Source organism: Hippopotamus amphibius, chromosome 3 (genome assembly GCF_030028045.1).
Source record: "Hippopotamus amphibius kiboko isolate mHipAmp2 chromosome 3, mHipAmp2.hap2, whole genome shotgun sequence".
Classification (NCBI taxonomy): Eukaryota; Metazoa; Chordata; class Mammalia; order Artiodactyla; family Hippopotamidae; genus Hippopotamus; species Hippopotamus amphibius.
Window position 1 is genome coordinate 127411195 of NC_080188.1, and position 24880 is coordinate 127436074.

General features: G+C 44.3%; 1 protein-coding gene and 1 pseudogene across 5 annotated transcripts in view; one reads left to right on the top strand and one right to left on the bottom strand.

Annotated features, from left to right (window-relative positions):
• PC (pyruvate carboxylase) overlaps window positions 1-24880 on the bottom strand; it is a 94822-nt gene that overhangs the window by 55749 nt on the left and 14193 nt on the right. Inside the window, exon 3 of one of the 5 annotated variants that reach the window (XM_057725547.1) lies at window positions 22654-22747. The exons of 3 other annotated variants lie outside the window; for them this stretch is intronic. The gene's annotated coding sequence lies outside the window, so the exon portion shown is untranslated. Of the gene's footprint in view, window positions 1-22653; window positions 22748-23757; window positions 23776-24880 lie in introns of those variants that run through there. One more of the 5 variants, XM_057725548.1, reaches the window with a different exon arrangement.
• LOC130847994 (cytochrome b5 reductase 4-like) lies at window positions 6057-6833 on the top strand (annotated as a pseudogene).

A 24880-nucleotide genomic window follows, 5' to 3' on the forward strand; every position in this document is an offset into this window, starting at 1 on the left:
GCTTTGTGTGTTCACAAGCCACATGTGGCTTGGTGTGACTGGGACACCAGTTGCCAGAACAAGGCTGGGGAGAAAGGCAAGCTCCCCACCCTCACTGCATCACAAAGGAACGTAATCATCTCTGCTGCTGTTTTCAGTCTAAGCAGAACATCCAAGACTGGAAATTGCAGCCACTAACTTTCTACGCAGTGGTTGTGAAACACTGCCAAGGCCACCCATTACTACTTCTTCGTGGCTATTTTCTTCATCTTAGGAAACAGAAGTGTGGGGAGGGAGTAAGGGTCTGGTTCAGGTAAGCTGATGGCAAAGTTATTCACTGCTGTTCTGGTTCATGGGTTGCTCAGATGTGGAAACAACACTGTTGACCCTGGACCCTGGATGCGACAGACCAACCTGACCTCCCATCAGAGACTCCAAGTAGGAACGACATTGGTCTGCACTCAGCTCTGGGGATGGGGACGCGGTCAGCAAGAGGCAGATATTGCAACGGTCTCAAGCCTCTTGTCTCGCATCACCAGAGCAGCTGGACCCCTCTAATGGCCTTGTCCGTGCGCCGGCCCCCACTTCTCCATCAGCCCAAATCCAGCCACAGAGGCACTGAGAGTCTATGACTTCTGATGGAGCAAAGCCAGCACACAGAATGCCTTCCATTTATTCAAAAACCTTAAAAGGAATGCCCATCGGGTAACAGAAACCATGCTAGGTGCTATGGAGAAACAAAGAAAGAAGGTGATGACCCCTGAACTTTAAGAATTTATCATGTGGATGGTGGAGGCAAAACCTACACATGGCAAAGGAGCTTCCACCACCAGAGTTAATCACCACAGGATAACGCCACAGGCTATAGGATCACAGGGGCTGTTTCCAGGCCTCTCCTAGCTCTTCCTCACCCTCAGAAAGACACAAGTCCGCCACCTTGGGACATCAGCTCCAGACCAATGAGCAAAAGCTTCTGGATTGACCCAACCCAACCCCAGTGTTACGGAGCCTGATTTCCAAGAAACCCCCATTACCTTCCTCCTTCGCACAACTCACACCTTCTAGTGCCACGACTCCTCCTGTCCACAGCTTGAGCTCTGGGAACTGTGCTGAACTGAAGCTCCAACATGGAACTCGCTCTTTGACTTGGGAGTTTACATGACCCTTTGAACCTTAGTTTCCTGATCTATAAAATGCAGAATGATCTGAGTCATCTTGTAGAGTTACTCTGAGGGCTTAATGAGGTCATGTGTTTTGGAAATACCTAGAAAGTCTAACACATTGGAGATGCCCAGAAAAATGACCCCAGGGCTTCCCTGGTGGTCCAGGGGTAAAGAATCCGCCTTCCAATGCAGGGGTTTGATTCCTGGTCGGGGAACTAAGATCCCAAGCACCACAGCGCCCGAACTCATGCGCCTCAAGTAGAGAGCCTGCATGCCACAAACTACAGAGCCCACTTGCCACAACTAAAGAAGAGAAAACCTGCATGCCACAACTAGAGGAGCCTGCATGTCGCAACGAAGAGCCCATGTGCTGCAATGAAAGATCCCGCGTGCCGCAATGAAGACTTGATGCAGCCATAAAAAAAGTAAATGAATAAAAAGAAAAAAAAGAAGAAAAGAAAAGTGATCCCAATGATCAGTCCTTGTGATATCAGCCTCAATCGTTCTCTCTTTGCATCATGCCCTGGGGCTCAGGATAAGCAAGGTAGTGACACAGAAACAAGCCTGGGGGCCAAGAATAGAGTGTCAGTCTCACACAGGATGATGACTGGAAGGAGTTGTGAATCAGAAAAATCCTGTTCCTACCTCTGCTACCATTAACCAGTGTTGTGCTGGCAGTCACCTTGCATTCTGGGCTTCGGTTTCTTCAACTATTAGGCCAGGGACAGTAATAACCTTATGCCTTCTTCACAAAGGTGGTGTGGATAAAAAAATAAATAAACTATAAAATCTTTACTGCAGTGCACTGTGCTACCAAAGGGCCAGGCCCTATGGAGACTCAGTCTGGTTAAGAGAAGAGAGTGAGGATGAGGGGTAAACAAGATAACAGTAAATCAATATACAGTAAGACAAGCATCAAAAAGAATCAAACACCAAGGAACAAACTTAACCAAAGAAGTGCAGACTGGTTCACTGAAAACTACAAAATACCATTGAAAGAACGTAAGGACCTAAACAAAAACACCTCATGTTCATGGATCAGAGACTTAATGTTGTTAAAATGGCAATGCTCCCCATATTGATCCACAGATTCAATGCATGCAATCGCTTTAAAAAAAATCACAGCTTACTTTATTAGAAATTGACGAGATGATTCTAAGATTCACATGGGAATGCAAAGGAACCAAAACAGCCAAAAAAATATTGAAAAAGAAGAACAGGTGGAGGACTCACACTTGCCAATTTCAAAACTTACTAGAAGGCTACAGTAATCAAAATGGTGTGGTACTGGGATATGGATAGACCTATAGATCAGTGGAATAGAATTGAGGGCCCAGAAAACGCTCACATTTACAGCCAATTGGTCTTCAACAGGATACCAACACAATTCAACAAATGCTGCTGGAACAACTAGATACACACATGCAAAGGAATGATGTTGGACCCCTACCTCACACCAGCCACAGAAACTCACACAAAATGGATCAAAGACTTAAATTTAAGGTCTAAAACTGTAAAAATCTTAGAATAAAATACAAATCCTTGTGGCCTTGGATTAGGCAATGGTTTCTTAGCTATGACAGCAAAAGCACAAGCAATTGAAAAGAACACAGATAAACTGGCTTCATCAAAATAAAAAAACTTTTGTTCTTTCAAGGACCCCAGCAAGAAATGAGAAGACAAACCGCAGAATGGGAGAAATATTTTATAAAGGAAATAATCTGATAAGGGTCTGATATCCAGAATAAAGAACTCTTACAACTCAATGACAAAAACACAAACAACACAACTAAAAATGGGCAACAGATTTGAATATACATTTCTCTAAAGAAGACATACAAATAAGCATAAGATGCTCACCGTCACTGGTCTTACAGGCATGCAAATCAAAACCACAACGAGATACTACTTCACACCCACGAGGGTGGCTATAATCAAAAAGACAGACCATTATAAGTACCAGTGAGGAGATGGAGAAATTGGAACCCTCATACCCTGCTGGTGGGAATGTAAAATGACTACTTTGGAAAACTGTTTGAAGTTCCTCAAACAATTAAATACAGAGTTATTGTATGATCCAGCTCCTAGATATATACACAGGAAATGAAAACATTTGTCCACACAAAAACATGTATTTAAATGATCATAGTAGCCCTGTTCGTAATAACCCAAAAGTGGAAACAACCCAAACGTCCAACTGATGGATGGATAAACAACACGTGGTATAGCCATTAAAAATGAAGTATTGTTACTTGCTACATAGTGGATGAACCTTGAAAATATCCTAACTGAAAAAAAACAGACACAAAAGGCCACTATTATATGATTCCATGACTATGTAACGTCTAGAATAGGTAAACCCATAGAGACAAAAAATGATTGCCAGGGGCTGTAGGGGAAGGTTTCCTTCTGGGAAACAGGATTTCCTTCTGGGGTGGTAAGACTGTTCTAGAGTTAGATAGTGGTGATGGTTGTGTAACATTGTGAATATAAGAAAACCACTGAATTATATACACTTTAAAAGGGTGAATTTTAAAGAATATGAAGTATATCTCAATAAAGGTGTTATAAAAATAAATTTTAGGGACTTCCCTGGTGGTCCAGTGGTAAAGAATCCGCCTTCCAATGCAGGGAATGTGGGTTCAATCCCTGGTCAAGGAACTAAGATCCCACATGCCAAGCAGTGTGCAAATGTCGACAGTGGAAAAGGCAAGCAACCTCCTAATATTATATGAAAATCTGACTCAGGGACCCCCTCAAAATGGTCTTGAGGACCTGCAGGGATCTGGGGACACCACTTGAAGAACCACTGGTCTAGGAGGCCACTCTTTGTGGACTGAGAGAAGGAAAAACAACTTTAAAATAAAGCAAACAGGCTTCTTCACTTTGTGACGTAAGGAGAGGTAGCGCACATGAGCAGAGAAGGGGCTGTGGTTCCCGCACTGCGTCAGGGGAGGGGGGCTGACCTCAGCGCCCTATATTTGACCGCCTTAAAGGGCCGAGGAGTTTCAGCTGAGCAAATGGCTTCCTGTGGTTTCAAAGTCTTTCAGACAAGCTCTCTGCTCGCTTTCTCTCTGCCCCACACCACCTTTCCACTCCTTTGACCTTGACACAAGAGAGGCCCCTTGGGTCCCAGGACTGTTCTCCTGCTCCACACTGGACAGGGTGAAGTGGAATACGTGTCGCTGGGGAAGGACGGCAGGCAGGAGGCAAGGAAGAAAGGGAAGAGGGCAGCAAATACATCATCTTGACTCTGCCCAGCTGCCCCCAGTCTCCGTTCACCCCGGGGGCGCGGGGCCCAGAGGGGGCCTTCCTACCAACTCTCTGCATTCCTATCACATTCCCTTCCTGCCAGGTCAGAGCTGGCTTAGATTCCTGCTGACTAGCCACTTAGTTCAATGGGAACAAAGGGGTTTTTCCCCCTTTTCCATCCCCCAGAGTAAGGTCTCTTGGTAGGAAAGGCCCCCTCCCAGCACCTCAGTTATCAGCCCCAACCCAGCAGCGACCGACACAAGACCCCATGTTGGCTCAAAGCCTTATCCTCCCAGGATTCCAGTAAAAGAATGTGAAGTCAGGATGGGAATGGAGTTCTCATTTGAGACTAGACTGTTATAACTGCAGCAGTAGGAAAGCCGCTGGCCCGGGAGCCAAATACAGAAAACAGAGTGCCATTCAGGCCTGAGGGACAAACAAAAGGCCCTTATCCTACTTTCTGGTCCAGGCCAAGAGCTGCTAAGCAGAGCAGGAAGGCCTGATGGGTAGCCCGTGGACAGGGCTGCCCTAGGATACACGGGGTCCCAGGCAAATACTTGCGGCTGGGGGTGGTGGGGGGGGGACCCCTCCCCTATATAAAAAAGTTGAATCACTCAAAATTACTGTGTTACCACCATTTTGGCCACCCAACCCCACAAAATCCTACAAAGGACTGTGCGCAGCCATCCTGGAATGGGGCCTGGACTCTGGGCCCTGGGATAACCCCATAGGACATCTGGTTGTCCCTGCACAGTAGAGGGTTGAGAGCTTCCCAAAGGGGTCACTGTGGATCCTAATCTGGGTTTGGAATCTCCAGCTGGAATGGCACTGGAGACGGAATTTTAAGATTTAGAGGGAGGTACTCCAACGTGTGGGCCCCTGAAGTGCAGAGTTCCAGGCAGAGGCCACATGCGCCCGGCCTAAGGGTGGCACTGCCCCTGCGGACAGGGCTGCCTTCAAAAAAGAAATCAGGGCCTCTCAGCCCGGCTACTTCTTGTTTTCTGGTCACTGCTACCTGGGCAACCCCAAACTTGGTTCAGTCCCCTCCACCTGCGCTCCTGTGGGTACCAAGGCAGTTTGCTCTGTATTTCACACCTCGCCCCTGCCTAGTATCTCTCAGTAAGGTCAGCAGGTAAGAGGCCATTAAAAAAGACATCAAGAAGGCTTGGCCTCTGCCCGGCCTCGGAGCCGGAGCAGGAGGCGTTGCCGCAGAACGGTTGAGCCGAGCTATCTCGTCCGGCAGCGGACCCCGGGCAGGGCCCAGGCCAGGGGTCCAAGATGCTGAACGTCCCTTCCCAGTCTTTCCTGGGCCCCAGCTCGCAGCAGCGCGTCTCCTCCTGGGGGCGTAGCAAGGTCCCTCTGAAACAGGGCAGAAGTCTCATGGATTGGATTTGACTGACCACAAGTGGAAAGGACCTAACAGGATTAAAAGGCAGGTTAATTGAAGTAACTGAAGACGAACTTAAAAAACACAACAAAAAAGATGATTGTTGGATATGCATAAGAGGGTTTGTTTATAATGTCAGCCCATATATGGAGTATCATCCTGGTGGAGAAGATGAACTTATGAGAGCAGCAGGATCAGATGGTACTGACCTTTTTGATCAGGTTCATTGTTGGGTCAACTATGAATCCATGCTGAAAGAATGCCTGGTTGGCAGGATGGCCATTAAACCTGCTCGTCCTAAAGGTTTGTACTATAGAAAGTGCCAGTTAATTTCCAAGGAAGATGTGACGCATGATATGAAGCTCTTCTGCCTGATGCTGCCAACAAGCACACATCTTCGGGTGCCCGTCGGGCAACATGTTTACCTCAAGCTAACCATCACAGGTACTGAAATTGTGAAGCCATATACACCTGTATCTGATTCCTTACTCTCAGAGATCAAGGAACCAGTTCTTCCCAACAATAAATACATCTACTTTTCAATCAAAATCTACCCTGCTGGATTCTTCACACCAGAGCTTGATCATCTTCAGATAGGAGATTATGTTTCTATAAGCAATCCTGAGGGCAATTTTAAAATATCCAAGTTCGAAGAATTAGAAGATCTCTTTTTATTGGCAGCGGGCACAGGCTTCACACCAATGGTTAAGGTACTGAATAATGCTTTGACTAATATACCCAGTCTCAGGAAAGTGAAGCTGATGTTCTTCAATAAAACAGAGGATGACATAATTTGGAGAAGCCAACTGGAGAAATTAGCATTTAAAGATAAAAGATTTGACATTGAACTTGTTCTCACAGCACCTACTTCTGAATGGAATGGCAAACAGGGGTACATCTCACCAGCTCTGCTTTCTGAATTTTTGAAAAGTTTAGACAACTCCAAAGTCCTCATCTGCATTTGCGGACCAACGCCATTTACAGAATAAGGAATGAAGCTGCTGCATGATTTGAACTTTTCCAAAGACGAAATCCATAGTTTCACAGCATAATGAAGAGCTGTCATTCAATTGTTTTATCTAAATTTGTGATTAGGGTTTTTTAAGAGAACATTTTTGTATATACTAAAAGGTTAACTAGAATCCAGGTTTCAGTTTCTCAAACGAAATCAAATGTTTCTTCACTATAGATACCTTGTTGACTTTATTTTGTACCATAACTTATTTTACTACTGATATTTATCCTGGAAAGTCCATCATGGCAACAAGTATGTACGTGATTCTTTGTTACGAGTCACAAAGTTCCTTACCATTTAAACTGTATCACTGTTCCACAGTACGCTCTCCTGTTTTATGACATGATAAAGCAAATGATCACTTTGGTCACACTTCTATGCTGTAAAATGTCTGATTAGCAATACAGATTAAATTTTACACTGCACTGTAAACTCAGGAAATGATCATTTATGTTCTTGTTCTTACTATGAAAACATGGAATGTTATAACTTATTAAGTGATTCTAACATTTTGTGTGTCTATGGCCTTGATACAGAGTAGAATAAAAATATACTTAAGTACTTTAAAAAAAAAAAAAAAAAGACATCAAGAAGACTCTGCTGGGAGTTCTCCAAGGGAAGGACTGAGCCTGGCCTGAAGTAAATGCCTAACAGATGTGAGGAGAGAACAAAATCATCCACAAACTGATAATCCGTTGCTGGGCAAGAAAACATTTAATTCAACTTGAAACAGGCGCTTCTGCCATCACCCCAGTGACATCACAGGGGCTGGTTAAGAGCAGTGCCACACGGTGTCCTAGGGTGTGCCAGTCAGAAGGGGCTGGCTCACCAGGAAGACACAGCTCAGAACCAGAACTGACTCCAGCCAGGGAGGGGTATGGCTGCTGTAGCTCCTCCCACCCTCCACTCCAGTTCACTGAGAGGGTTTGAGTGGTGAAACCTGCCACAAGTTCCCTGCATTCTGCCAAGGTCCGCACCCCGCAGATAACTGCACGGCGGGGGAGGCTTCTCCTGGCCCGCTCAGGTTACGGCACTCTCCTTACATCAAGGCTGCAATTACACAGCAACTGGCCTTCTCTGTCACTCCTGAGGACAGGATCAGGGCTGTCTTTCTGGTTCCCTGCTGTGTCCTGGCGTGTAGCACGGGGCCTAGAACAGGGTGAGCACTCACTAAATGGCTGGGGAGCAAATGCAAATCTCTCTCAGCTACACAGCGGCCCCTGAAGCTGAGGGCTAGCTGCTGGCCGCTCCAGGCCCAGTGACCATGGACACCAAGGGCTCCACCCTGTGCAAGGCTGTGCCAGGGGCCCTGCCCTCCGTGGGGGCTACTGGGAGAGGGGCAACAGGCCTCAGCAAGCCTCATGGAGAACAATTTCTCGAGAGGCATTGGGCCAGGTTCTGAGATTTCCATGACAAATATCCTGACGTCTCCTGCCAAAGGAACAGAGAGGGCGATCAGGTGGAATTCCTGACCCCGAGGAACAAGCATGGGGGGAGGGGAAAATGTTGGTTCCAAACCTCTGAAGCCCCAGATTCCGCTCACTCTCCCTTCTCCTTTCTCGGTCCTTGCCTCGCACCAGCTACTGCTTGAATCTTTCAGCATTTCAAGCTAAGTCCTAACTACCCTTTCTCCCCACACTGGCTCAGTCTCCCCTAAATGCTCTTATACCACCACCCACCCACCTCTGCTTCAGTCTCTCCTCCTCCTCACCCCCTAAACAAACACCTCAACCAGCACGGCTTTTAGTCACCAACAGATTCTGCTAGAACTGGCTCTACTATTGGCAGGGCTGGCAAAAACGAATGAGCTTTCTGCGGGGCCCAGACCTCCTTCTCGCTCTCCCGTCAATTCCCAGGCTTTCCAAGTGTGGGCCCCGCTTTCCAGGGGAGGCACCCAGTTCTCATTCACCAAATCCTTCCTGAGTGCCCCCACCATCCAGCCCAGCCCGCTGTCTTCCCCTAGCAGCAGGCGGGCCAGGTTCATGGCTATGGACAGAGTACCTGTTCTGCCTGTTGCCAAGCACATTCATCTGTGCAGTCTGTGCTCTGAAGAAGATTAAGAGGAACCTTACTTCCCAAGTGACATGGCTGGCTAGAGAAAGCAAGTAGCTCACGGCACTGCCAGGCCTGAGACCACAGCTTATTCACCTTGGCATCCCAAACCTAACAGAGCAGGGAACCAAGCAGACCCTGGGTAAATGTTTAGAGAACAAATAAACCCTAAAGGGAGAGAAACATGGCACTGCAGAAAGTACGGAAGACTTGATGGCAGAATACCTATATCCCAGGCCTGGTTCTTTGTGACCCTGGGCAAATCATCTGCAAAATAAGACCTCTGACACCCCTCAGGAACGCATGTGAAAGTGCTTACTGTAAGGGCCTATGCAAACTGGTGCAGGTTTCCAGAGATGGCCCCTCACCTTTTCCTAACTGGGATAAGGAGTTCAAGGATATGGAAAATTGATGAGCCAAGCAAAGAGGTCAGGTCTGAAATTCCAGAACTAAGCTCCAAGGAAAACAGGAACCAGGCCCGAGAGAACTGATCACATTTTACAGTGGTTAATGTGTTTGTTGCTTTGTACATTGTTCTCAGGCTTTGTCTGGTATGTCTGTGTTTTGCCTAAGCCGAATCTAAGCTTCACAGCAATCTAACACCTACACAAACGCACGTCAACTGCTCTGAAATAAGAAAGTTGCTGACAAGGGGAAAGGGTCTGGGAAACTGTTGGCATTCTGCATAACAAGGCAGAAATGATTTTCTGGCCTAAACTTGGGTGACCTGGGGCAAGAGGCACCTCAGCCCCGAGCCTCTGGACAGCAGCACTCACAGCCCCAGGGAGGTCTGTGGGGAAAGTCCTTGGAAGGACTTCCTAGAGCCTGGGATGGTCCATGAGGACCTCCCGATACAGGGAGGGGAGAAACTGGAACCCTGTCAGCCCTCCCCTAACTTAGCACGTGTTCCTATCCACCATGGAGCTCCCAGCACCCTCTGCAAAATCTTGAGTCAAAATGCCCAAGTCCCTACCCTTGCAGCAGCCTGTGAGCTCTCTAGGTGGTAAGGAAAACAGCAGGTAAAATCTTTCCTCCTCCCAAGTAATTTTACATTAAAGGAAAATTCATGTGAAGGCAATTAGAACTCTCGTCTCCACCTGCTGCTCCGGCAGAAAGGAGGTAAATAAACCACCAGGCCTGAGTCTGTAAGAGTCTACTTTGCTGCTAACATTTCTACTTCTCACATTCTCTTTCTGGAGTGGGGAGATGAGATGGGTGGGAAGATGAGAGGCAAAAGAACAAATAAATAAGAGAATGAATAAAAGGTTTCCCCACCCCCTAAGCCTCCAGATGTTCTGCTCACCCTGGCCTTAAAGCAGAGCCCCAAGTGGAGGGCCCAGGACGAGAGGACAGCAACACTCGGGTCTTCTCCCTGAAGATCTGTCAACTATATATTGGCACTTGCCACCTGCCTGTACAAGGACTAAATCACACTGTGCTGCTACTGCTGCTGACCTTCCGCATCCCCTGAAGGGAATTCAGGGTGGAGACCAGGAATGAGGCACTCTGTGCTGTGGAGGATGGGCGGAACAGGTCTTTAGATAGATGTTTTCAGGAGCTGATTTTTGAGCCCAACCCTTGCATCTCCTCATATCTAGAAAAGCACTAAATCCCCACATGGTGATGTCTGCTCCTCGTGACTAGCAGAAACCCCCTACAAAAAAAATGTGTTTCATTGCATGTACTCCTCCTTTACCAAGAGTATATATACACTAATCATCCCCCCTGCCTCTTTGGAAGTTTCTCAGAGCTATCTGGGATGCTGTCTCCCGGACTGCAGTCCTCATTTTGCCCCAAATAAACTCAACTCGCAACTCCCAGGTCGTGCAATTTTTAAGCTGTCACCTCCCAACACGGCAATTCAGACAGGAGCCTGACCAAGCCCCACAAGCTTCCAGCCCCCCATGAGCCTCCAGCACCCACAGAAACCCAAGGGCTTCAGAAGAGTCCCTGGGAAAGACTCAGACAATCCTGGCATCATGGGCCCAAGCCGACTGTTTCAAGCCACCACATTAGTCTCGAAGGGTAAAACAAAATGAATGGAGACCCTTTTTCCATTTCCAAATTCTCCCTTCACTCACACCCTTAAAGAGCATCTTAGCAGAACCCTGGATGGGGCTTCCGGTGTGCAGTCAGGAACTCTCCAGAGACCTCCAGGAGCTGGACAAGCTGGGAAGGAATGAGAAGCTACTGCCTGGGGGGAGGAGCGCCGGGTGGGGGTGGGGGAACAGGGCAGCGACAGCAGTGGAATGGGCTCCAGGCCAGAGGCAGTGGACGGGCCAATCCTGAGGACCCGTGCTAGGAATAGCAAATAGATAACAAAGGAGGAGGGAGGTTCTAACTCCCATTGTTGAGAAAAGAATGAGACCTAGCAATGAGATGCCTGGTCCAGGCTCCCCCCTTGAATTGAGGTCAGAGTCAAAATCTAGGCCTCAGCTCTTTGGGGAAGAGGTACTGTATTATTCAAGAGGAAAATGAGTTTATAAAACTCATCAAGTCAAAGGCAGGTCAGTGACCCAAACTTCTGCACATGATACTGGTTTGACAATATCACATACAGCCTTGAGAATGTAAGTTACCACAGTGCCTAGCACAAAAGGTTTGTCAAATGAGTATGTGGATGAATGAATTCAGATTGAGGCTGGTTCGATTTGGAATAGTGAGAGCAGCAGAGACAGAAAGAGGGTGCGTGTGCAAGTAATCGGGGACAACTAAGCTTACTTTACCAAGGACCCAGGATACCCCACGCCCCTAGCTGGGGCACAGAGGGAAGGGGAAGGGAGGAGGGGAAAGCAAGGGAGAGATGTTCTCAGACTCTGCGTGCCAACAAGACGAGTCCCAGCTGGCTCAGGAGACACCCTGAAGGCAGGCGCCAGGCTACTCAGCAGCAGGGCCATCAGCCCCGATCGGAGCACGGGGCTGGGACAAGTGTGGGGAACAGGAGAAATGGCATGAACCCAACACTGGGGACATAAAGTGGCAGTCACCGGAATGCCTGCTTCCCAGGCACCTGCTTGCAGCTTCAGAAACAGCAAAGGGCCAGCTCTAAGCAATGGCCGCCGGTCGATCCAAAGATCTCAAGACTCTCAGAGCCACTCCTGTCTTCACCGCACCCTCCTGCAAGCAGCCTCCCCCGTTTCGCTTTTTTCCCTCTACCTGGGATCAGAACTCCAACCTCCTCGGGGGAATGGCGCTGGGCCTGGGCTCACACTTAATTTGCTTAAGGCAGAGAAATGTGATAGAGGAAAGGAGGCCTTACTGGGTCTCCAATGCCCCCCAGCTGCGTCCATTTATACACTTGTTTCCTCTGCCTCTGAGAAAGACGACCCCAGGGCATCAAGCAACAAACCTTGCTGGAAACCTCAACTGCTTGTGGAAAAAAAAAAAAAACCTCTCCCTTACATTTCTTCAAGCCCTAGGGCAGGATTATCTTTATCTTACTACAGCCTTAAAGAAGCATTCCAGAAAGGAAACAAAAGCAAAAGGAGAACAGAGGCCAATGATAATCTTGTAAAACAGATGAGAACCAAGATGTCTGAGCAGAGAACCCAGCTTCCAGACCCCTAACATCACTCAGAGGCTAGTGGGGAAAGAACAATAAAAGGAAGCCGCAGGCTTTGCGAAGGACGCAAGCACAGCAATGCCAAAGGCAAACACATCACGTGCAGCACTCTGCAGCAGTGTGCTTTGTTCTGGCAGCACGAGCCTGGCACAGGGCACGGCTTGGGCTGTCGGGCAGGGAGACACGTCTGAACCTGGGCTCTGCCGCTTCGTGCTGGACAACTTTGGGCAAGGAGTTCACCTCCTGGAGCCTCCGTTTCCTGAAGGTAACACCTCCTACCTCTAGAAGAGACCACAGCAGAGCAGAATGAACGTAGCTGCCATTACTATTTTACTGTTGTATTCTTTTATAGAAACTTAGTTCTAAATGAGGGGAAAAAATCAACCTGCAGATACAAAATCACCCAAGAACTCTGACCTCATTTTGCCCACACTTGCAACTCTCTCTGAGAGCTTTGGAATGACACAAGTCTCCACAAAGAGACAGCTACCACCCCCCACATCATTCACAAAGGGGTTCCTTCCCTAACCCCCAGCTCAGTTAAATAGGAAAAAAGAGACCCACCATCTCCCCAGTTACAATTCCCCTGTGCTTGTGAATGAGGCTGGGGTCCCTTTGTCTGCATAAAGCCCACCCAGCATCTATAGTCCCAGAATAGACTTTCTGAAGAAAGAGGGTTTCAGACGGTATTAATTTAAACCAGAGAGAAGAGAGGAGAAAACAGGCTTTGGGTCTTGAAATCTAAATAAACAGAATAATGACAAGAAGGATGAAGAGGCAACTATAGAGAGATATACTCTCATTCAAAAAATAACTGCCCCATCCTAAGATTAAATTATTCTTTTCTTGATCAACAGCTCAGTTAGAAAAGCAATGACCATTGGCTATGCTGGACTTGCACCTACAACTCCAGGGAGAAGCGCCTGGTCTTCCTCTGCTCTACCCTTTTATTTCCTGTCTCTGGCCTACATCCCTACATGGCTGCAGGTGACATGGGCACAAGTCGTTTACCGTCCACAGGAAGCCGAGAGCCACCGGCCTCTCTATCTCTGAGAAGGCCTATTAGTTTCACTCCAGATCCCGGATTCTCCCCTCACTCTGAGGAACTGTCCTGCCCAACTTTGCCATTAGCTAAAAAGTGGGTTTCAGACAAGGATGCAGAGAGTATGAAAGCATCCTCATTCCTGGAAAATAACTCCCAAGAAGAAAGCAAGGCACAGATCGGTAACATTAGCTTCACAGACAGAATGGCCAATCCCTGCTACCACGTCTCACCTCAAGGTTGCTGAGCCGTGAGTGCCACAGGGAAAGGGGACCAGATACCATGGAGCAACAAAAAGGCAGACTGGCGAGCATCTCTGCCACACACAAAGGGAAAGGGTGAAGTCTTAGAAGTCCACCGCTTCCTTTCCACAAAAGAGCTATGTCATAGGTGAAGATTTTTAAATGGGTCGCGGAAAAGCACACAGCTTTGGAATTCAGAAAATGACGAGGCAAAAAAAAAAAAAGAGAGAGAGAGAAAAAGTTAGGAATTAAAGAAGTGTTGACTTTAGCAGAACACATGGCAAACTATCTATTCTTCCTTCTTATTTGCAAACAAGAGAGAGGAGATCTTAGGACAAGAGGAGAATGGCATACTAGGCTCCTGCTCAGAGAAGGTAACTAAGAAGCTATTTGGCAAGAAATGATGAAAGCCAAACAAACTCCAGTCCCAGAGAAATGATGAAAAGAATGATAGGGCAAATAGGTTTCAAAAAAGAAGCTCCTTTGCAGATGTGGAATTGTTTGGAGGCCTCTAAAAGCTAAAGGCCGCAGTCCAGGCGAGACCATTACCTGAATCTCTTATAACTAGCGGATATTACCTTCGTAATCAGAAAAGGCAAGTATGCTATTTTCTATCAGGAAAAATACATATACACACCTTACAAGTGTAAAATGTAGAGTTCTTACTGAAAGGCACATAATTTAAGGGATATTATCTCTTTTGAAACAATGTGGAACAATAGGTAATTATAGCTAACCTGCAATTGTCCACACTAATGAAATGGAATAGCAGGCATAATTCAACAAATATTTATAGCACATACTTAAGTGCTTGGCATAGTGGAGGAAGTAGAATTTTTAAAAAACTGTATCAGATCATAGTAAATTGATATGACCGGAGATGAGACGAGGTACATGACCAATTAGAATTGTTTAGCACATGGGCCTCATAGAGCACCTACAATGGTTACAAGTATGTACAAAACAGACAGGTGCACTAACAGGAGAAGTCAGTCTAATGTGATGTGATTAAACTTTCAGTATGCTACTCCAGAAATTTTTTTAGTGTTTTTTCCCACTATTTTAACCATTTGCCTATTCTGGACGTTTCATATACATTTCATACAGTGTGTAGCCTTTTGTGTCTGACTTCTTTAACTCAGCACAATGTCTTCTAGGTTCACACATTGTAGCCTGTATCATTCCTTTTTATGGCTGAATAACATTCCATCCACATTTTGTTTATCCACTCATCAGCTGATAAAACACGTGGGTTGTTTCCACTTTGGGGCTGTTATGAATAAGCCTCCTATGAACATTCATGCATATGTAACATTTTAAATACATAATTTTTAACTCTCCAGGCTGGCCTCCCTAGTTACACTTTAATTAGTCACAAACTTGAACCCAATAGCCTGACTCCGGAGCTTGGCTCCCAATCACACTGCTGTACGTCTTCATTTTCACTCTCTGATATGGAAAGTAACAGCAGTCCAGAAACATGCTAGATGGCAGAGGGAAGCAGCTGAAATTTAAGTCACCGCCAGCAATCTACATACATGAAGAACTAGATGCATGGACAGAAAACCACCTGAGTGTACTCCTTCCCATCCCCACAACCCAAGAAGGGAGTTTACAGATAATCAATGGGAAACTCCACAGGCCGACCTTTTGGATCTTTTAGTAGCACAGGGATGCTGTTACATGCATCCATGCTGTGAGGCTAAATGAGACAATGGAGGTGACAGGTGGACAAGCACTTAACCTCTGGCACACAACAGGCTTTCAGTAAAGGTTCATCTGTTCATGCAATAAAGGAAAGGACAGAATTTGGGGTGCTAACTTTGGGTTCAGCTCTCCCCACTTGAAAGAGTTGGATGGTGTCAAACCTACTTAAGATGGAAGAGTGGTGAGGAAGGCAGGAAACCAATGCATGGGAAACAAAGAAATGTTTGTTGAATCTTACATGAAGAAACAGGAAAGGAAGAAAGTCTAAGAAAATAAAAACAAACATAAGAATATATGTCTAAAATGGCCCAAAGAACAGACTGATGGCATGTGGAGAGCACAGCATGACAGGCGGATATCAAAGGGACTAAAGAGGACCACCTGAGAGCAGGGACAGAACCACCGAAGAGGCAGGAAGGCCTCAGGGTGCACAGAGGTTCCAGGGCATTTCCCTGGCAAAGGAGAGCAGAGACCTAATGGGGGAAAGAGACCTATACAGATAGGACAAGGGAGAGGGCAACTGATTACACTGAAAAAGGTGAAGTTCCACAGCAAGAACATGCTAGGCATGTGATGGCTACACTCAGAAGGCAATTTAGGGACTTCCTAGGTGGCACAGTGGTTAAGAATCTGCCTGCCAATGCAGAGGACACAGGTTTGATCCCTGCTCCAGGAAGATCCCACATGCCACAAAGCAACTAAGCCCACGTGCCACAACCACTGAGCCTGTGCTCTACAGCCTGTGAGCCACAACTATTGAGCCCGTGTGCTGCAACTACTGAAGCCCATGCACCTAGAGCCTGTGCTTCACAACAAGAGAAGCCACCGCAATGAGGAGCCCACGCACCACAATGAAGAGCAGCCCCCACTCACCACAACTAGAGAACGCCTCTGTGCAGCAACAAAGACCCAACACAGCCAATAAATAAGTAAATAAATAAATAAATTTATTTTTTTAAAAAAAGGCAATTTCTAGAACTGAGGCAATAAAAAATGCAAAATTCATGTAAAGAAGGTGGGAAGAGAGAACAAGGGGCACTAGCAAAGGACAATATGAAAAAGAAACAGGTATTTTAGAGGAAAGTTGTCTTTTAATTTTTTTATATCATTATAAAATGTAGAGTTCTACAAACAAAATGAATATAAAAGTGGGAAATAATACCTGTATATTTATGAACACACCAATAAGAGATGGGTACCTTCCCAAAATCCTCCTATTTTTTTTGTATACATACAGGGTAAATTGCAGTTCGTTTTGGTCAATTATGGTTAATTTCAGTCAATTTCAGCCCTTCACACAGTAGCATCTCTGCATTCCCCACCCACCCCAATAGCAGGCAACTGTGCCACTGTTGTTAGAGCACCTTGTACAGAGCTTGTGGAGCCAGGATGGGCAGAAAGGACTCTGTCCTTCAAATATTGAGAACAATCACTGATTGCTGCTTCTCATCACAAAGGTGCAGACAAAGGGCAGACAGCCATTGTTGCTGCATCCCCCCAGCCCTGCCCCACTGCTGCAAGCCCCTCTCCCTCCAGCTGAAGTGACTGCCCGGGAATTTAAAGGGCCCACACCATCTTTTACCCCCACTTCACTTTTGGCTTTTTCTCTCCTTTTGGCAGCCAGACATTAAAGACTAGGACGTTCAAAAACAAATGCATGGGACTTTCCTGATGGTCCAGTGGGTAAGACTGTGCTCCCAATGCAGGGGGCCCAGGTTCGATCCCTGGTCAGGGAACTAGATCCCACATGCATGCTGCAACTAAGAGTTCACATGCCACAACTAAGGAGCCAGAGAACCACAACAAAGGAGCCAGTGAGCCGCAACTAAGGACCCCAGGGAGTCACAACTAAGGAGCCCACGTGCTGCAATTAAGGAGCCAGCAAGCCGCAACTAAGGAGCCCATGAGCCACAATTAAGGCACCCACCTGCTGCAACTAAGACCTGGCGCAACCAAATAAAAAATATAAATAAAATATTAAAAATAAATAAGTAAATAAATTGCAAAAAAAAATCACAAGGCATACAAAGAAACAAGAAAGTATGGCCCATTCAAAGGAAAAAACTAATAGGAACTGTCCCTGAAAAAGACATATATATATACACACACACATACACTAGCAGATATACTAGACAAAGACTTTTAAATAACTGTCTTAAAGATGCTCAAAGAACTAACAGAAGATGTAGAGAAAGCCAAGAAAATAAATGAAAATATAAATTAAAAAGTTAAAATATCAATACAGAACAAAGAAAACCTTAAAAAAAATAAACAAAAAAAGTCTGGAGCTGAAATGAAAAATTCACTAGAGAGCTCCAAAGCAGATTTTAGCAGACACATGAGAGGTCTTTCAGAGTAGACCATATATTAGGCCACTAATTAAGTCTCAACAGATTTAAAAAGATACATAACATACAAAGTATCTTCTACCATAACAGGGTGAAGTTAAAAATTAATAACAAAAGGAAAATTGGAAAACTCACAGATTTGTGGAAATTAAACAACACATTTTTAAACAATCTGTTGTTTAAAGAAGAAATCACAAGGGAAATAAAATGCTTAGAGACAAATGAAACTGAAAACATGACATACCAAAACTTATGGGATGCAGTGAAAGCAGTGACGGGGGGAAATTTATACCTATAAATGCTTACATTAAAGAACAAGAATGACCTCAATCAACAACCTAACTTTACAACTTAAGGAACAAGAAAAAGAAGAACAGCTAAGCCCAAAGCCCATAGAAGGAAGGAAATAATAAAGATTAAGAGCAGAGATAAATGAAATAGAGAATAGAAAAACAAAACAGAAAAATCGATGAAACCAAAAGTTGGTTCTTAGAAAAGATCAACAAAGATGGACTAAGAGAAAAACAGAGAAGACTCAAATTATTGAAATCAGAAATGAAAGTGGGGACATTACTACCAATTCTACAAAAATAAAAAGGATTGTGAAAGACAACTATGAAAAATAGTACAACAACACATTGAATCACCTAGATGACATGGGCAAATTCCAAGAAACACAAAATCACCAGCACAAAATCACAAAGAAATAGAAAATCTGAATAGACCTGTAACTACTAAGGAGTTTGAATCAGTAATCAAAAATCTCTCAACAAAGAAAAACCCTGGACCAGATGGCTTCACTGGTGAATTCTACCAAACATTTAAAGAACTAACTAATACCAATCCTCTTGAAACCTTTCCCAAAAATTGAAGAGGAGGGGACACTTCCTAACTCATTCTATGAGGCTAGTGGAATCCTAATAACAAAGCCAGACAAAGACGCTACAAGAAAAGAAAACTGCAGATCAATATCCCTATGAACACTGATGTAAAAATCCTTAAAAGATACTCGAAAACAGAATTCAGAGACATATTAAAAGGATTATACACCATGATATAGTGGGATTTACTCCTGGAATGCAAGGATGGTTCAACACACAAAACTACATTAATGTAATATGCCACATGAACAAAATGAAGGGGAAAAAAAATATCATCTCAATTGGTGCAAAAAATCATTTACCAAAATTTAACACCTTTTCAGAGTAAAAATATTCAACAAAATAGTAATAGAAGTAAACTACCTCCACATAATAAAAGCTATTCAAAAAACCCACAGCAAACATAATACACAATGGTGAAAGATGGGACTTTCCTGGTGGTGCAGTGGTTAAGAATTCGCCTGCCAATGCAGGGGACACAGGTTCGATCCTTGGCCCAGGAAGATCCCACATGTCGTGGAGCAACGAAGCTCATGCACCACAACTACTGAGCCTGTGCTCTAGAGCCTGTGAGCCACAACTACTGAGGCTGTGTGCCACAATTATTGAAGCCCATGTGCTTAGAGCCCATGCTCTGCAACAAGAGAAGCCACCACAATGAGAAGCCCACGCACCGCAACGAAGAGTAGCCCCCACTCTCTGCAACTAGAGAAAGCACACACACAGCAATGAAGACCCAACACAACCAGTAAACAAATAAATAAATAAATTTAAAAAAAAATAGTGGAAGACTTAAAGCTTTTTCTAAAATCAGGAACCAAGTAAAGATGCCACTTTCTCCACTCTATTCAACATAGTACTAGAAGTTCTAGCCAGAGCAACCAGAAAAGAAAGAGGAATTAAGGGCATCCAAATTGGAAAGGAAGAAGTAAAATTATCTGTTTGCAGATATGATCTGACACATAAAAACTTAAAAGATTCCACAAAAAAAAGCTGTTAGAGCTAATAAATGAATTCAGCAAAGTATCAGGATACAAAGTCAGCAAACAAAAAACAGTTGCATTTGTATACATGAACAATTAATAACCTGAAAAGAAAATTACAAAAAATTCCATTTACAATAGCATCAATAAGAATAAAATACTTAGGAATTAACCAAGGAAGTAAAAGACTGGTACAACAAAAACTATAAAAGAATTGCTAAAAGAAATTAAAGAAGACAGGACTTCTCTGGTGGCGCAGTGGTTAAGAATCTGCCTGCCAACGCAGGGGATGTGAGTTCCAGCCCTGGTCCTCGAAGATCCCACGTGCAACTAAGTCCATGTGCCACTACTGAGCCTGCTCTCTAGAGCCCTCGTGCCACAACTACTGAAGCCTGCGCGCCTAGAGCCCATGCTCCACAACAAAAGAAGCCACCACAATGAGAATCCCGTGCACTGCAAGGAAGAGTAGCCCCTGCTCGCCGCAACTAGAAAAAACCTGCACGCAGCAATGAAGACTCAATGCAGCCACTAAATAAATGAATAAATAAATAAATAAATAAATAAATTTTTTTTAAAGAAACTAAAAAAGACATAAATAAATGGAAACACATCCCACGTTTGTGGATCTGAAGACAATATTGTTAAAATGTCAGTATGATGCACAGTGATCTACAGATTCAAAGTAATACCTATCAAAATCGTAGACATTTTTTTGTAGAAATAGAAAAACCCATCCTACTGGAATCTAAAGGGACCCCAAATAGCCAAAACAATCTTGAAAAAGGAGAACAAAACTGGAAGACTCATGCCTTCTGATTTTACAACCTACTACAAAGCTACAATAATCAATTACAGTGTGGTACTGGCATAAAGATAGACATATAGACAAATGGAATAGAATAGAGAGCCCAGAAATAAATTCTCACATATATGGTCAAATGATTTTTTGACAAGGATGCCAAGACTATTCAATGGGGAAAGGACAATCTTTTCAACAAAGTGCTGGGAAAACTGAATATCTACATCCAAGAGAATGAAGTTGGACCCTTACCTAACTCCATATACAAAAATAAACTCAAAATGGATCAAGGACCTAAATGTAAAACCAAAAACAACATAACTCTTAGAAGAAAACAGGACAAAAGCTCCACAGCTTTGGACAATGGATTTCTCTGATATGACATCAAAGGTGCAAATAACCAAAGAAAAAATAGACAAATTGAACTTCATGAAAATTAAAAAATTTTGTGTATCAGAATATATTATTCACTGAATAAAATGGCAACAGAAAGGGAGAAAATATTTGCAAATCATATATCTGATAAAGGCTTAATAACCAGAATATGGAGAGAACTCCTAAAACTTAACAACAAAAGGAAGAACAACTCAATTCAAAAATGGGCAAAGGACTTGGATAGACGTTTCTTCAAAGAAGACATATAAATGGCAGTAAGCACATGAAAAGACGGAAAGTATAATAACGGTTGCCAGGGCCTGGCAGGGAGGGGAGAAAGGAAGTTATTGTTTAATGGAGCTTCTGCTTTACAAGATGAAAACAGTTATGGGAATAGATGGTGAGGATGGTTGCACAACCACATGAATGGACTTAATATCAATGAACTTTATCCTTAAAAATGGTTCACAGGGTAAAGTTTATGTGTATTTTACAACAATAAGAAAGAAAAAGAAAATAAATAAGTAACTTTTTTGGTATCCAGACAACAGAAGGACAACATAAAAAGGTTTTTAAGAAAGCACAAAAACAAACAAGAATCAGGCCAGCCTGAAATTAACAGATAACAGGATCAGTAGCAGTAGCAGAATGACAGTAGGGTATTCAGTCTCCCCAGGAATGCAAACAATATGTGAATTATGGCGAATTTCAGAAATCAAATGGACAAAATATTCGGAAAAAGAACCAAGTAAAAGTAGGAATCTGCAACCAGAGTTAAGGGGCACCAGGGTCTGAAACAGGATAATATTATTTTTAAAATCCCTTGAGGAACTTCCCTGGCAGACCAGTGGTTACAGCTCCGTGCTTCCAATGCAGGGGGTGCAGGTTCAATCCCTGGTCAGGGAACTAAGATCCCATGAGCCATGCAATATGGCCAAAATAATTAAAAAATTGATAAAATAAAATTCCTTGAGACATGTATTAATAATTGTGCTATTCCTGCTAGCAAAAGCAACCCTATCTACATAGTGAATGTTTGAGTGGACCTAGCCCTTGGTAAGACCTACTTGGTTACAGATGGGCCAACCACAGGTCTTTAAAACCAGGAGGGGCAGACCCTAGGGATTCCTTCTTCCATTACAAATTCATAACATGGCCTTCTGGGACAAATCAGTGTCACATGAGCTGGAAATAAGTGAGTCAGATTTCGTGGCCCAACCCCAGCATCAAAGTACTGCAATTCTGGGTGGATAGCCCAAACTGCCTCCCTAACCATCACTGAGATGCCAGTGGTCTTTACTCTCAAGTGTGAAACCCAAACACCCATGAGAATGGAAGCCATATCCCTAGGGATGCAAGGAATCCATCTCCAAAGCACTACTTTTAACAAGAATTTGCCTAGCTGGGCATCCCTCCTGCTGAAAACAACTAAAAATGCTAGATAAAATATGTGTATGTTTCTATAAGTGTATGTGTACTTAAATGTTTTATTAAAAGAATAGACAAGTTAGCAAGAAAATAAGGAACACGTGGGTCCAAATCTAAGCAGAGGCAGAAACCCAGAGAAGCAAGTCAACGCTGACATTTTTGCCCTGAGGCCATTGGCAGAACCAAGGCAAACCTGTGCTTCAGTTTTCAAAGTTTCAAAGGGCACATGGGCAGAGCTCCCTCCCAAGGTGGGAGGTCTAGGGAGACTTTACCTCCAGTGAACGTGTGACTTCCAAGGATACTCCCTCAGAACATGAGTAAAGCAGAAACAAACCTGATCTACCTCTCCTCACCCCCAAAAGCTACCGGCACAAAAATATCAAGTGTCTCTACCTTTGGCACTGAGCAGTTTGAGAAACAAACAAACAAAAAACTTACCCCAAGAAATTGTAATCACAAGGCAATCCTCACAGATTTGTGGTCCAAATTCCCACTGCATGGGTGGTCAGAAAATACACAATGTTCTATATTGCTGGTGGGAAGAAGGGTAAATTAGTACAACCACATTGGAACAGAGTTTTGCATAAGCAGGAAGAGTTAGATGTGGCAGAAACTCCACTCCTAGTTTATATCCTAGAAAACTTGCTCCTATGCACTGGGGCCATGTATGAGAACGTGCGCAGAGGGTTATTCCTCAGAGCAAACACACGGAAGCAGCCTCCAGGCTTCTTGGCAGCAGAAAGGATAAATACATTGTAACACATTCATACAGTGTAAAGCTACACAGTAGTGAAAACGGATGAATCCCAAATGCAATGCGAAGCCAGTCACAGAAGTCTACAGCACAACTCCATGTCTATGATGTTCAAAAAAGGCACAGCTAAACAAGAAGTTATTTACAGATTGTTCATAAGTGGTAAAACTGTTGAGAAAATCAAGAGAATGATTACTACAAAAGTCAGAATAGTTGGGGCGGTAAGGGCCCTTAGGGGGCTTAAGGTCATAACCTTTTATTCCTTAAACCTGGGGGATGGGAACATACATGTTCATTTTATTATTTTGTTGTGTGTGTGTGTACACGTGTCTTAAATATGTATAGCATGCGATATATTTTGCAATAAACATATGGCAAAAGAAAAAACTGTGGAAGGCTACACAGCTGTTAAAGAGTAAAGCAGATATCTGTACTGATATGGGAAGATCTCTAAGATACATTGATAAATGAAAAGGGCACAGAACAGAGAGATGGTATAGGAGGAAAAAAGCACAGAAATATACTTCCATTTTAAATGGCCACATCATCTCTAAAAGCATAGACAAGGCACTTTAACCTGAGGTGGGCTCCAGGGAGCGGAACAGGGTTATAAGGGAGAGAAAACAAAAGGAGATTTTTATATGTTTTAACATTTGTACCAGGTACAAGTATTATCGAACTAAAATATATAACTTTTTTTAAGTCAAGCCCTAATCCTTTGGGTTACCACTTGGTAACCTGTTACAAAACTCTTGTAGGTCCAAGTGCAGCGCCTCTAAGGCCATTACCTGGGTCACACCTGGGCTTCCTTTGCCTTATCAGTAGCCGTTTCACCAGACCTCAGATTTCCAGGTGGAAGGTACTCCATCCTGTCAAAAGATTTCACAGCCAGGGTACAACTCCAGCCCATCATCCCACAAAGACCCCGTGATGTTGTGATATAAGAAATCTATATTTGGTCTTTGTCCTAGGTTCCTGGCACAAGAGTTTCTAAAGCCCTTGGAATTTGCTGAGTGACAGGGGTGAGAGGACCATCTTTTATTATTCATAAAAGCCCCTTTCAACCACACCATACAATGACTCTTGGTGAGGCCCTAGATACAGCTTCAGGATGGAGGCTAGTTGCCAGAGGAAGCAGCCATGTGATTAGAGGACTGGAACTTTCAGCCCTACCCCAGACATCAAGGAAGTAGGGAGGAGCTAGAGATTGATTAACCACCAAAGGCCAATCATGCCTACATAGCGGAACCTCCATAAATACCTTAAACAACAGGGTTCAGGGAACTTACTGGTTGGTGAATGCAAGGAGGGTGAGGTACCCCAACTCCGTGGGGACAGAAGATCCTGTGCCTGGATCCTTCCAGACCTCACCTAAAGTACCTCTTTTTCTGGCTGTTTATTTGTATCCTTTAAAATAAATCAGTGAATGTAAGTAAAGTGAGCCATTACAGCAAATTATCAAAACTAAGTGGGAATCCTCTGTTTATAGCCAGTTGGTCTGAAGTACAGGTGGTAACCTCGGACTTGAGACTGGTGACTGAGGTAGGGACAGTCTTGTGGGACTGAGCCCTTAACCTGTGGTGTCTGCACTAACTCCAGATGGTTAGTGTCAGAACTGAATTAAATTGCAGATCACCCAGTTGGTGTCAGAGAGTCAGAGAATTCGTTGGTGTTGGGAAAAAGAGCACACATTTGGTGTCAGAGGTGTTGAACCATCAGAGACCCCTGGTTGGGGTCGATAACTGAACACTTGGGCTTACTTTGCTGGGCTGGCTGATCTGGGGCAAAAATCTCAGGGGCAGTGACTGAAACATCCTTCTGAGGCCATAAGTTTGCTAGGATTGGCTACATTCTGGGGCCCTCTGCCCCAGAGATGTCCTTCATCTGCCCCTTGGAGAGAAAGCCTCTTTA